The sequence below is a fragment of the Ursus americanus genome, chromosome 14, assembly GCF_024610735.1.
Source record: "Ursus americanus isolate L20-20 chromosome 14, mUrsAme1.1.p, whole genome shotgun sequence".
NCBI classification, from domain to species: Eukaryota; Metazoa; Chordata; class Mammalia; order Carnivora; family Ursidae; genus Ursus; species Ursus americanus.
The window spans coordinates 46367606-46380804 of record NC_142140.1 but is presented as its reverse complement, the minus strand read 5'-3'; the positions used below and the strand labels follow the sequence as shown (position 1 = coordinate 46380804).

The 13199-nt window shown below is 42.9% G+C and overlaps 1 pseudogene; it reads left to right on the top strand.

Moving 5' to 3' along the window:
- Positions 1-7723: 7723 nt before the first annotated feature.
- Positions 7724-8656, top strand: LOC123779840 (olfactory receptor-like protein OLF4; annotated as a pseudogene).
- The last annotated feature ends 4543 nt before the right edge of the window (positions 8657-13199 follow it).

Here is a 13199-nt window from a genome sequence, read left to right as displayed (position 1 = left end):
ACACAAGTGCCTGTGGCAAGCTGAAGTCAATGCCGTACACTGATCTGTAAGAGACCACAGTGCCCAGGAACAGTCTGAGCCCTTACATCATCCCGGCGGTTTTGCTAGCATGAGTTTAACCCGAACGAACACAGCACTGAGATACTTTGGGCCAAAACGGCTTGCGACAAAAACTTTCTCTTGATGTGCAAAACCTATCAAAAGTGGTTGTCGCCAGGGAAACAAAACGCCACACACTTATGTGAAGAAACAACGTTACCCAGAAGTGGTCTAAGCCCTAATATCCTCACTGTGCTTTTGGTAGCATGAGGGAAACCTGAGGCACACAGCACTGAGACCCGTTTGGCAAAAAGCCACTTTCCAAAGAAAACGGTTTTCCTAAGGGGCAGACCCTATCACAAGTGGTTGTGGCAAGGTAAAGAAAATGCCATACCCTTCTCCGGAAGAAACCACAGTGCCCAGCAATGTTCTAAGCCCTAACATCATCACTGTGCTTTTGGCAGCACGAGTGAAAACAGAGGAGCACAGCACTGAGACTCATTTGACAAAAGCAGGCTTCCAACGAAGAAATCTTTCTTAACGTGCAAACATGCTCACAAGTGCCTGTGGCAAGCTGAAGTCAATGCCATACACTGATCTGTAAGAGACCACAGTGCCCAGGAACAGTCTGAGCCCTTACATCATCCCGGCGGTTTTGCTAGCATGAGTTAAACCCGAACGAACACAGCACTGAGACAATTTGGGCCAAAACGGCTTCCGACGAAAACTTTCTCTTGATGTGGAAAACCTATCAAAAGTAGTTGTCGCCAGGGAAACAAAACGCCACACACTTATGTGTAAGGAACAACTTTACCCAGAAGTGGTCTAAGCCCTAATATCCTCACTGTGCTTTTGGTAGCATGAGGGAAACCTGAGGCACACAGCACTGAGACCCGTTTGGCAAAAAGCCGCGTTCCAACGAAAACGGTTTTCCTAAGGGGCAGACCCTATCACAAGTGGTTGTGGCAAGGTAAAGAAAATGCCATACCCTTCTCCGGAAGAAACCACAGTGCCCAGCAATGTTCTAAACCCTAACATCATCACTGTGCTTTTGGCAGCACGAGTGAAAACAGAGGAGCACAGCACTGAGACTCATTTGACAAAAACAAGCTTCCAACGAAGTAATCTTTCTTAACGTGCAAACGTACACACAAGTGCCTGTGGCAAGCTGAAGTCAATGCCATACACTGATCTGTAAGAGACCACAGTGCCCAGGAACAGTCTGAGCCCTTACATCATCCCGGCGGTTTTGCTAGTATGAGTTGAACCCGAACGAACACAGCACTGAGATACTTTGGGACAAAACGGCTTGCGACAAAAAATTTCTCTTGATGTGCAAAACCTATCAAAAGTGGTTGTCGCCAGGGAAACAAAACGCCACACACTTATGTGAAGAAACAACGTTACCCAGAAGTGGTCTAAGCCCTAATATCCTCACTGTGCTTTTGGTAGCATGAGGGAAACCTGAGGCACACAGCACTGAGAACCATTTGGCAAAAAGCCGCGTTCCAATGAAAAGTGTTTTCCTAAGGTGCAGACCCTATCACAAGTGGTTGTGGCAAGGTAAAGAAAATGCCATACCCTTCTCCGGAAGAAACCACAGTGCCCAGCAATGTTCTAAGCCCTAACATCATCACTGTGCTTTTGGCAGCACGAGTGAAAACAGAGGAGCACAGCTCTGAGACTCATTTGACAAAAACCGGCTTCCAACAAAGAAATCTTTCTTAACGTGCAAACATGCTCACAAGTGCCTGTGGCAAGCTGAAGTCAATGCCATACACTGATCTGTAAGAGACCACAGTGCCCAGGAACAGTCTGAGCCCTTACATCATCCCAGCGGTTTTGCTAGCAGGAGTTAAACCCGAACGAACACAGCACTGAGACACTTTGGGCCAAAACGGCTTCTGACGAAAACTATTCTCTTGATGTGCAAAACCTATCAAAAGTGCTTGTCGCAAGGCAAACAAAACGCCACACACTTATGTGTAAGAAACAACGTTACCCAGAAGTGGTCTAAGCCCTAATATCCTCACTGTGCTTTTGGTAGCATGAGGGAAACCTGAGGCACACAGCACTGAGACCCATTTGGCAAAAAGCCCCTTTCCAACGAAAACGGTTTTCCTAAGGGGCAGACCCTATCACAAGTGGTTGTGGCAAGGGAAAGAAAATGCCATACCCTTCTCCGAAAGAAACCACAGTGCTCAGCAATGTTCTAAGCCCTAACATCATCACTGTGCTTTTGGCAGCACGAGTGAAAACAGAGGAGCACAGCACTGAGACTCATTTGACAAAAACCGGCTTCCAACAAAGAAATCTTTCTTAACGTGCAAACATGCTCACAAGTGCCTGTGGCAAGCTGAAGTCAATGCCATACACTGATCTGTAAGAGACCACAGTGCCCAGGAACAGTCTGAGCCCTTACATCATCCCGGCGGTTTGCTAGCAGGAGTTAAACCCGAACGAACACAGCACTGAGACACTTTGGGCCAAAATGGCTTCCGACGAAAACTATTCTCTTGATGTGCAAAACCTATCAAAAGTGGTTGTCGCAAGGCAAACAAAACGCCACACACTTATGTGTAAGAAAGAACGTTACCCAAAAGTGGTCTAAGCCCTAATATCCTCACTGTGCTTTTGGTAGCATGAGGGAAACATGAGGCACACAGCACTGAGACCCATTTTGCAAAAAGCCGCTTTCAAACGAAAACGGTTTTCCTAAGGGGCAGACCCTATCACAAGTGGTTGTGGCAACGTAAAGAAAATGCCATACCCTTCTCCGAAAGAAACCACAGTGCCCAGCAATGTTCTAAGCCCTAACATCATCACTGTGCTTTTGGCAGCACGAGTGAAAACAGAGGAGCACGGCACTGAGACTCATTTGATAAACACAGACTTCCAACGAACAAATCTTTCTTAACGTGCAAACATGCTCACAAGTGCCTGTGGCAAGCTGAAGTCAATGCCATACACTGATCTGTAAGAGACCACAGTGCCCAGGAACAGTCTGAGCCCTTACATCATCCCGGCGGTTTTGCTAGCATGAGTTAAACCCGAACAAACAAAACACTGAGACACTTTGGGCCAAAACGGCTTCCGACGAAAACTATTCTCTTGATGTGCAAAACCTTTCAAAAGTGGTTGTCGCAAGGCAAACAAAACGCCACACACTTATGTGTAAGAAACAACGTTACCCAGAAGTTGTCTAAGCCCTAATATCCTCACTGTGCTTTTGGTAGCATGAGGGAAACCTGAGGCACACAGCACTGAGACCCATTTGGCAAAAAGCCGCTTTCCAACGAAAACGGTTTTCCTAAGGGGCAGACCCTATCACAAGTGGTTGTGGCAAGGTAAAGAAAATGCCATACCCTTCTCCGGAAGAAACCACAGTGCCCAGCAATGTTCTAAGCCCTAACATCATCACTGTGCTTTTGGCAGCACGAGTGAAAACAGAGGAGCACAGCACTGAGACTCATTTGACAAAAACCGGCTTCCAACGCATTAAGCTTTCTTAACGTGCAAACATGTTCACAAGTGCTTGTAGGAAGCTGAAGTCAATGCCATACACTGATCTGTAAGAGACCACAGTGTCCAGGAACAGTCTGAGCCCTTACATCATCCCGGCGGTTCTGCTAGCATGAGTTGAACCCGAACGAACACAGCACTGAGACACTTTGGGCCAAAACGGCTTCCGACGAAAACTTTCTCTTGATGTGGAAAACCTATCAAAAGTGGTTGTCGCCAGGGAAACAAAACGCCACACACTTATGTGTAAGAAAGAAAGTTACCCAGAAGTGGTCTAAGCCCTAATATCCTCACTGTGCTTTTGGTAGCATGAGGGAAACCTGAGGCACACAGCACTGAGACCCGTTTGGCAAAAAGCCGCTTTCCAACGAAAACTGTTTCCTAAGGATCAGACCCTATCACAAGTGGTTGTGGCAAGGTAAAGAAAATGCCATACACTTCTCCGGAAGAAACCAGAGTGCCCAGCAATGTTCTAAGCCCTAACATCATCACTGTGCTTTTGGCAGCACGAGTGAAAACAGAAGAGCACAGCACTGAGACTCATTTGACAAAAACAGGCTTCCAACGAAGAAATCTTTCTTAACGTGCAAACATGCTCACAAGTGCCTGTGGCAAGCTGAAGTCAATGCCATACACTGATCTGTAAGAGACCACAGTGCCCAGGAACAGTCTGAGCCCTTACATCATCCCGGCGGTTTTGCTAGCATGAGTTAAACCCGAACGAACACAGCACTGAGACACTTTGGGCCAAAACGGCTTCCGACGAAAACTATTCTCTTGATACGCCACACACTTATGTGTAAGAAACAACGTTACCCAGAAGTGGTCTAAGCCCTAATATCCTCACTGTGCTTTTGGTAGCATGAGGGAAACCTGAGGCACACAGCACTGAGACCCGTTTGGCAAATAGCCGCTTTCCAAGGAAAACGGTTTTCCTAAGGTGAATCTTGCTTGGGTCGTGGTTGATATTTTGCATTCTCTTTTAAATATAATAATATTTTTTAAAAATATATTATGTTTGTCACCATACAGTACATCCCCGGTTTTCGGTGTAAGGCTCGATGTATACACAACTTTCTTTCGAAGTAACATGGGTGCTCATAAGCACACACAGAGACTCATTATTAGGTGATCCTTCATGTCATAAGTACACTTGAGAGAAAGAGGGAGACGATAAGAGTGAAAAGAATGAACATTTGGATTATCTTGAAAGTAAAAAGATGTAAAAATTTGGACAAAAATTTAAGTTAAGTGGCTTTAATGATCCAATTTTTATACCTTAGTGCCTGCAAATCAGTAAAACTCATGGCATGGGAGATTTTCTGTACAAGCTGTTGGGGCTGAATAGCTCCAAAGTGACTTCAGATTTCTTTTTCTACTTGAAGTAGGATTACCCTACCGAATACACTTATCCAAGAGAATATACATGAATAAGAGACAGGCTGAATTTATTTCCCCGACCGAAGTGCTATTGGTTAAATGTCTGGATTTGATTTTTACTTGTTCTGTTTCTTAAATTCCACACGAGTGAAATCATATGGTATTTGGCTTACTCAGACTGACTTATATCTCTAAGCATTGTACACTCTAGCTCCATCCACATCATTGCAAATGCAAGATTTCCTACATTTTGATGGCAGAGTAAAATTCCATTGTGTGTCTGTATATATACCACATCTTCTTTATCCATTCATCAGTCGATGGACATTTGAGCTATCTCCATGGTTAAGCTATTGTTGATAATCCTGCTATAACATCAGGGTGCCATGAACCCCCTTTGAATTAGTATTTTTGTAACCTTTGGGTAAATACCTAGTAGTGCAACCTACAGAATGGGGGAAGAGATTTGCAAATGACATATCTGATAAAGGACTAGTGTCCAAAATATATAAAGAACTTATCAAAGTCAACACCCCCCAAAAAATCCCAAAAACCAAATAATCCTTGTATGAAAAAAGCAGAAAACGTGAGTAGATACTTTTCCAAAGAAGACATACAGATGACTAATGGACACAAGAAGAGATGTTCAACATCACTCATCACCAGGGAAATACACATCAAAAGCACAATGAGATATCACCTCGTGCCAGTTAGAAAGGCTAAAATTAACAACCTAGGAACTAACAGGTGTTGTCGAGGATGCAGAGAAAGGAGAACCGTCTTGCATTATCGGTGGGAGTAAAAATCGATACAGCCACTCTGGAAACCAGTATGGGGGTTCTTCCAAAAGTTAAAAATAAAGCTACCCTATGATCCAGCAATTTCACTTTTAGATATTTACCCAAAAGATGTATAGACTTTTCTTTCTCAGCACCTTATGCTCTTTGTCTAGAAGATGTCAGTGCTCATCATATATTATTCAAATGCAGGAAGGCATTTCTCATTAAAACTGTAATACATGCCCTCTTGGAGAAAAGGCTGAATGGACAGGAGTTCCTAATCAGAGATATCAGGTAACTTCCCCTAAATGGGATCGGATCAATACAAAAAATATATATTTCTTTTTTGATAGCAAAATATATATTGTAGCATGTCACTCTGTTAATAATGCGTAGTTGCTACAAATCAAAACCGGGGATGTACTGTATGGTGACTAACATAATATAATAAAAAATCATTATAAAAAAAAAGACAAACAAAACCGCAATGCACTATCACGTCACAGCTGTCAGAATGGCTAAAATCAGCAACACAAAGAGCAACAGTTGTTTGTGAGGATGTGGAGAAGCAGGAATGCTTTGCCCTGCTGATATGGTTGCAGGGTCACAGGGTTCTTGTCTCATGGAGCCAAAGAATGAATCTCATGGACACAAAAATGTTAAGTAAAGTGAAAGCTTAGTAAGGGAAGGTGAGAACAGAAAGGAAAGGAAAAAAAAGCTCTCTAGAGTGAGAAGGGTTTGGGACGGGTTGACACTAAGGGCTTTTATTGTCTGTCTTTAACAGAAAATTGACCAGGGAACTTGGTAAATATCTTATCTAACATTTAAGACAAACAAAGTGATTTTGTAACTATCATGTGAATATCTCGTCTATATTCGGGACAAACAGGGAGGATACTTTATGTTCCCTTCTCTCTGGTTAATATCTTATCTATAACTTTTCTCTGCATCTGGGATTTCTGTGAACCTGGTTAAGTCGCCCTGCAAGAACCTAGTCAGGGGTTGGGGGAGGGGGCCTCCTATCACTTCCTGCCTGTACCTTAACCCTTTCCTTACTCAATGAGAATGCAAACTGGTGGAGCCACTTTGCAAAACAGTATAGAGGTTCCTCAAAAATTTAAAAATAGGGACACCTGGGTGGCTCAGTCACTTAAGCATCTGCCTTTGGCTCAGGGTCCTGGGATTGAGACCCACATCAGGCTCCCTGCCCAGCAGGGATCCTGCTACTCTCTCTCCCTCTGCTCCTCCCCCTGCTTGTGTGTGTGCGCTCTCTCACTCACTCTCCATCTCTCAAATAAATAAATAAAACCTTTAAAAAAAAGTTAAAAATAGAACTGACCTATGACGCAGCAATTGAACTACTAGATATTTACCAAAAGAATGCAGAAATACAAATTCAAAGGGATACATGCACCCTTATGTTTTTAGCAGCATTACCTACAATAGCCAAACTATGGAAACAGCTCACGTGTCCCTCAATAGATGAATGGATAAAGATGTGGTGTGTATATATGTACAATGGAAAATTTCTCAATCATAAAACAAAATGAAATCTTGCCATTCGCATCGACATGATGGAGGTAGAGAGTAATATGCTAAATGAAACGAGTCAGTCAGAGAAACCCAAATGATTTCACTCAGATGTGGAATTTAAGAAACAAAACACATGAGCAAAAAGAAAAAAAAAACAGAGAGAGACAAACAAAGAAACAGACTCTTAACTATAGAGAACACACTGATGGTTACCAGAGGGGAGGTGGGGGAGATGGAGGAAATAGGTGATGGGGTTGAAGGAGGGGACATGTGATGAGCACCACGTGTTATATGAAGTGTTGTATTCACGATATTGTACACGTGAAATGAATATTACACTGTAGGTTAATTAACTGGAATTTAAATAAAAACAAAAATTTTAAATGAGGAGTAATAAATACATAAATAAGGTCCATTTGCTTGAAAATTATTATCTTATTTTTTTCTTTCCTCATAGTCTCCGCCGCCATATGGAACCAGGGAATGATACACAAATTTCGGAGTTTCACCTTCTGGGACTATCAGAGGAACCAGAACTGCAGCCCTTCCTATTTGGGCTTTTCCTTTCCATGTACCTGATCACTGTGCTAGGAAACCTGCTCTTCATCCTGGCTGTCAGCTCTGACTCTAACCTCCACACCCCCATGTACTTCTTCCTGGCTAACCCGTCCTTTGTAGACATTTGTTTCACCTCCACCACTGTCCCCAAGATGCTGTGGAATATCCAGACTCAGAGCAAAGTCATAACCTATGAAGGTTGTATCACTCAGATATACTTTGTCCTACTCTTTGCAGGCTGGGATGGCTTTCTCCTGACTGCAATGGCCTATGACCGCTTTGTGGCCATCTGTCACCCCCTGCACTACACGGTCATCATGAACCCCCAGCTCTGTGGACTCCTGGTTCTGATGTCTTGGATCATCAGTGTTCTGAATTCCTTATTACAAAGCTTAATGGCATTGCAGCTGTCCTTCTGCACAGAGGTGGAAATCCCCCATTTTTTCTGTGACCTCAATCAGGTTGTCGGGCATGCCTGTTCTGACAAGTTTCTTAATGATATAGTGATGTATTTTGCAACTGTGCTCCTGGGTGGTGCTCCCCTGCCTGGGATCCTTTATTCTTACTCTAAGATAGTTTCCTCCATATGTTGAATATCATCAGCTCAGGTCAAGTATAAAGCATTTTCCACTTGTGCATCGTACCTCTCGGTTGTCTACTTATTTTATTATACGGGCCTAGGAGTGTACCTGAGCTCTGCTGCTCCCCAGAGCTCCCACGCAAGTGCAGTGGCCTCGGTGATGTACACGGTGGTCACCCCCATGCTGAACCCCTTCATCTACAGCCTGAGGAACAAGGACATAAAGGGGGCTCTGAAAAGAATCCTTGGGGTTCCAGTGATGTGAGGGCCAATAGTCCTGGGCTGAAGAAGTGCCCATGATTGTAGGACTCACAGTCCTAGAGCCAGCAACTGCTATTCTTTAATCAGACTGTGGAAGTAGAATCTGCTCCTTCTATTTCCTGGAATTTCCATTTGTTCGAATTCAACTTTTCCACGCATTTAAGTAACTCACTTTATTAGGCTTCTGCTCTCTCTGATACACACACACAGTTTTCCCCTTTGTCCATCTTCATATATTCCTAATGCTTCACAAACCTTTTATCACAAGTGCCTGGAAATTTCTCTATCTTCCAAGGGACCAGTTGGATTTCTTCAAACTAATTTCATTTTGAATAACGTATACCATGCCAAGTAAATTTTCCCTTGGTTTCCCAAAAGAATACTCATGAGTTGTATTCCCCATTTGGAAGACACTACTTTAACCAACAAGCCTTTCACATAACTTTATTATAAAGGAGAATACAAAACTCCAGTTTTCATCTAGAGTCTGTCAGTCTTTTCACATCACTACCATTACTCCTCTTCCTGAAAATGTGGACTCTAACCTTGTTCTGGTTAAGTCTCAGGCTCCTGACAGGGATGCTCAGGCTAGGAAAGCCCGGGCACCCCCTGCACCCCTGCGCTTGTGGACATTCCCACAGATGCTTCCCTGACCAGAGCCTCTGCTGTGGCTGCACCAGCCCTTGGGTTCTCACTGTGACTGCAAGACAGGCCTCAGCAGCACCCATCGGAGAACTCTAACAAAACCAGGTCTATTCCTCATAGGTCTTGGAGGGCACAAGGTATGCCCAAAGACCATTCTGGAAGGTCTCAGAGGGGGAGAGAGGCATTGAGATGGAGAAAGAATGAGTCCCGAAAGGGATCTGCCTTTATTAAGGCCCATGGCCAGAGTATATAGGGGTTTGTGGGTTCATGCTTTATTGGAGAATTTTATATGGTTAGAATTTGGGTGGTGAAGGGGAAAAGCAGGGTCACTCATGTGTCAGTATCAAGGTGACCCAGGGCTTTCTGAAGAGGTACTTCACAGCTGGGGGCAGCCTGAGGGCTTATCTGGTAATAGTGTCCCACACCTGACAATGTGTTTTTTCACCATGGTTGTCCTTGAATTGCATGCCTCAGAAATCCAAAGCTTAATTCCAGACACTTATCTACAAACATGCTCCTGTGTTTCCTAACCAGTGTCTTCCTACCCCCCGCCCCCCCCCCGCCCCCCCCCCCCCGCCCGCAGAGGTAGAATTTACTGATTCATCAGTTGCATACACCTAGTGCTCATCCCATCACGTGCCTCCTTAATGCCCATTTCCCAGTTACCCCATCCCCCACACTCCTCCCATCCAGCGACCCTCAGTTTGTTTCCTAGAGTCAGCATCTCTTATGGTTTGCCTCCCTCTCAATTTTCATCTTATTTTATTTCTACTGTGATTCAGCTCAGTATCCAGAATGCCAACCATCGCCGCTGGCAAACACTGATTAGCAAGATCTCTCCCAGGGCAGTCGACATGGAAAGACCAATTTGAATAAATAGATTGACCTTCCATGTTCTTAGTGTCAGGATGAATGTAAGTATGATGAAGCAAAATTTCAGAACACTCATTCTGTTACTACACAAAATATTTTTCTTTCTTTCTTCTTTCTTTTTCTTTCTTTCTTTCTTTCTTTCTTTCTTTCTTTCTTTCTTTCTTCTTTCTTTCTTCTTTCTTTCTTTCTTTTTCTTTCTTTTACATCTCAGTTTATGCTGTGAATCTGTTTACCGAAGCACAGAAGATTGGCGTCCACAACCGATAAGGTTTAATCATTGAGGTGAAGGGTTGGTTAGAGTCTTCTCTGTTTTATCACCCATTATCTTCCTGTTTCTACTTGAAAGCATCCAATGCTTCCTGCTAATATGACTCTCTCTATGGTTACACAAAATAACTCCCTTTTCCTAATGCTAAGGGATGGCAAATGAACAGTATCAGTACCATCCATTTTTACTTCCTTCCTATTCAGAAATCTCTTCACCTGCACGATCAGAGGAGGCGTCACAGGAGAGCTTGATGTCCTGCTGGTCGTGTGGTTCAGGGTCACCAGTTCTTCTGCACAAACGTGCACATCTTTCAGACTTTCCCAGTGACCCAGGAGGAAACTCACACATAGTCACCTGGTCATAAAATCATCAGAAAAAAACTCGAACATAGATCGATCATGACTGCTCTCCTCATTTGTCAGATCATATGTGTCAAATAAAAAGCAGCACACGTTCTAATTGCCTCAGGTCTGTTTACTTGCATTATTGTGTCAGTCAGCTCTTGCTGTGTAACAGGTTGTCCTTGTCAAATGGGATATCGTACTGATGTGGGGTGACTGAACACGATGCTCAAGAAATAATTCTTGAAACAATTTTGGTGCAAAGAGTTGTTTTTATTACAGCACAGGGACAGGACTGGGGCAGGAAGAGCTTCACTGGGATTATGAAGAATGGCTGATTCTATACTTTTGAGTTTGTGGAGGGAGGGTGGTAGAGATAATACAAGTTTCTAAGAAATTTCTGGATGCTGAATGTGAGGTTTACAGGACCTTAGAGGTCTGGCTATTGTCAAGATAAGGTTGCTGTCAGTCTCTAATGAGATACCAACATCAAGGCAGCCATGAGTTCCTGGGGTGGTGTCAAGCTCTGAATGTCTGAGGGATTCATCAGGGGCTGCAGATTGTAAGGAGATTGACTTTTACCTGCATTTCTCTTGCCTTTGTTCTCCTCATCAATAATGTCTCTACAATCAAATGGCATTAATTTCTGGGAAGCATTTCTGATCTCTGCTGGGCTCCTCAGGGGTCTGTGGTCAGGAGTGAATCTCTAAATTGTGTTTCTAAGATTCATCAACTGTGTTGTATGGGGCTGTAGTGCTTTTCTGTCTCGGCCAATTCACGGTCTTATTGCTACATTTCTACAGGTAAGGTATTCTTCTATTTAGAAATTAAATGAACTTACATGAATTGTTTGAATTTCATGCCACTTTCCTACATGTTAGAAGAGCTCTCTCCCAAACCTTCAATGGAGAGTCAGCTACCTGTGCTCTAGATCCTTCCCTTAGCCATGTGCAATAGATATTTTCCACTTAATTCAATTATTGGAGTATAATGACACACAATAAACTGCATATTTAAAGTATAGAATTTGAAGAATTAAAGGAACTACATGAAAGTGAAGAGTACATAGTACAAGTTTCCATTTGTGTATAAGACTGTTAGGTAAGCTTCGACTGCTTTTTTACGTAATTATTAAAAATTTAAGCTCCCTGAGCCTCTTTCCTCATTTTTCAAGGCAGTGTGGATTACTAAGTATATGTTAAATGAATCTTGTAAGAAAAGAATTAAATGTATGAAAATTCATTTTTTACTCCTAAGAAAGCAGTCCAGTATAGTGGTTGTGACGTGTGTGTGTGTGTACACATTTTTCTTTCAAATAAGCACATTCCCTCCATGTGTACACACAGACAATTTATGATTTCATCTTTTATGTTGAAGGAAACTTGAGGAAGAGTTGGAGAGGATAGCACTGAAAAGAATGAATGGTTGAATCAATATGAAATGAAAGGATGCAGCAATATAGACACAAAGCTGTAAATTATAATGCGAGACTTTCATTTTATCCTGAGTTCCTTTCCAATGTCACAGCTTCAAAGGCCTCATAGTGAGACCACAGGCATATTTAAGCCACAAGGAATTCACTGTACCAACTGATGGGGCAGAATATCTCCAAATCGATTTAATTTTTTTTTCTAATTAATGTGGGTTCTTTAAGTGTAAATTGCCCTCATCCAAGGGAAGCTATGAATGAATTGGAAAGATTAAACTTAATATCCTCAAAAATTTTATTGGTGATGTCCATATGGATTCCTCCTGATGCTGTAAAATATCCCCACACTAGTTGTTTAAGACAAACACGTACCTACTCTTACACTTCTGGAAGCAGAAGCTTGAAAGTAGTCTCACACTGCTAACAGTGACGTGTCTGTAGGGTTGAATTCCTTCCAGACGCTCATGGAAGAATCTGTTTTCTTTCCAATTCTAGTCTCAATTTTGAGCTGCCTGCATTCTTGGCTCACAGCTCTTCCTCCACCTTCAGAGCCAGCAGGGCAGCATTTTCAAAGTCTGACATCAACTCTTTTGTCTCCCTCATTAACATTTGGAGGACCATTCTGATTACCTTTGTCCGCCTGGACAATCACAGCTAATCTTTTTATCTTAATGGCAGCTGATTAGCAACCCTGTTCGAGCTGCTACCTTAATCCTTCTTTCCTATAAAAAATAACACCTTAAACGTACTGGGGATAGTTCTACTTTGAACTTTTTGAGGGACCTCCATATTGTTTTCCAGAGTGGCTGCACCAGCCTGCATTCCCACCACTGGTGCTAGAGGGTTCCCCGTTCCCACATCCTCACCAACACCTCTTTTACACGAGTTGTTACTTTTAGCCATTCTGACAGTTGTGAGGAGGTATCTCCTTGTGGTTTTGATTTGTATTTTCCTGATAATGAGGGATGTTGAGTATTTTTTCATGTGTCTG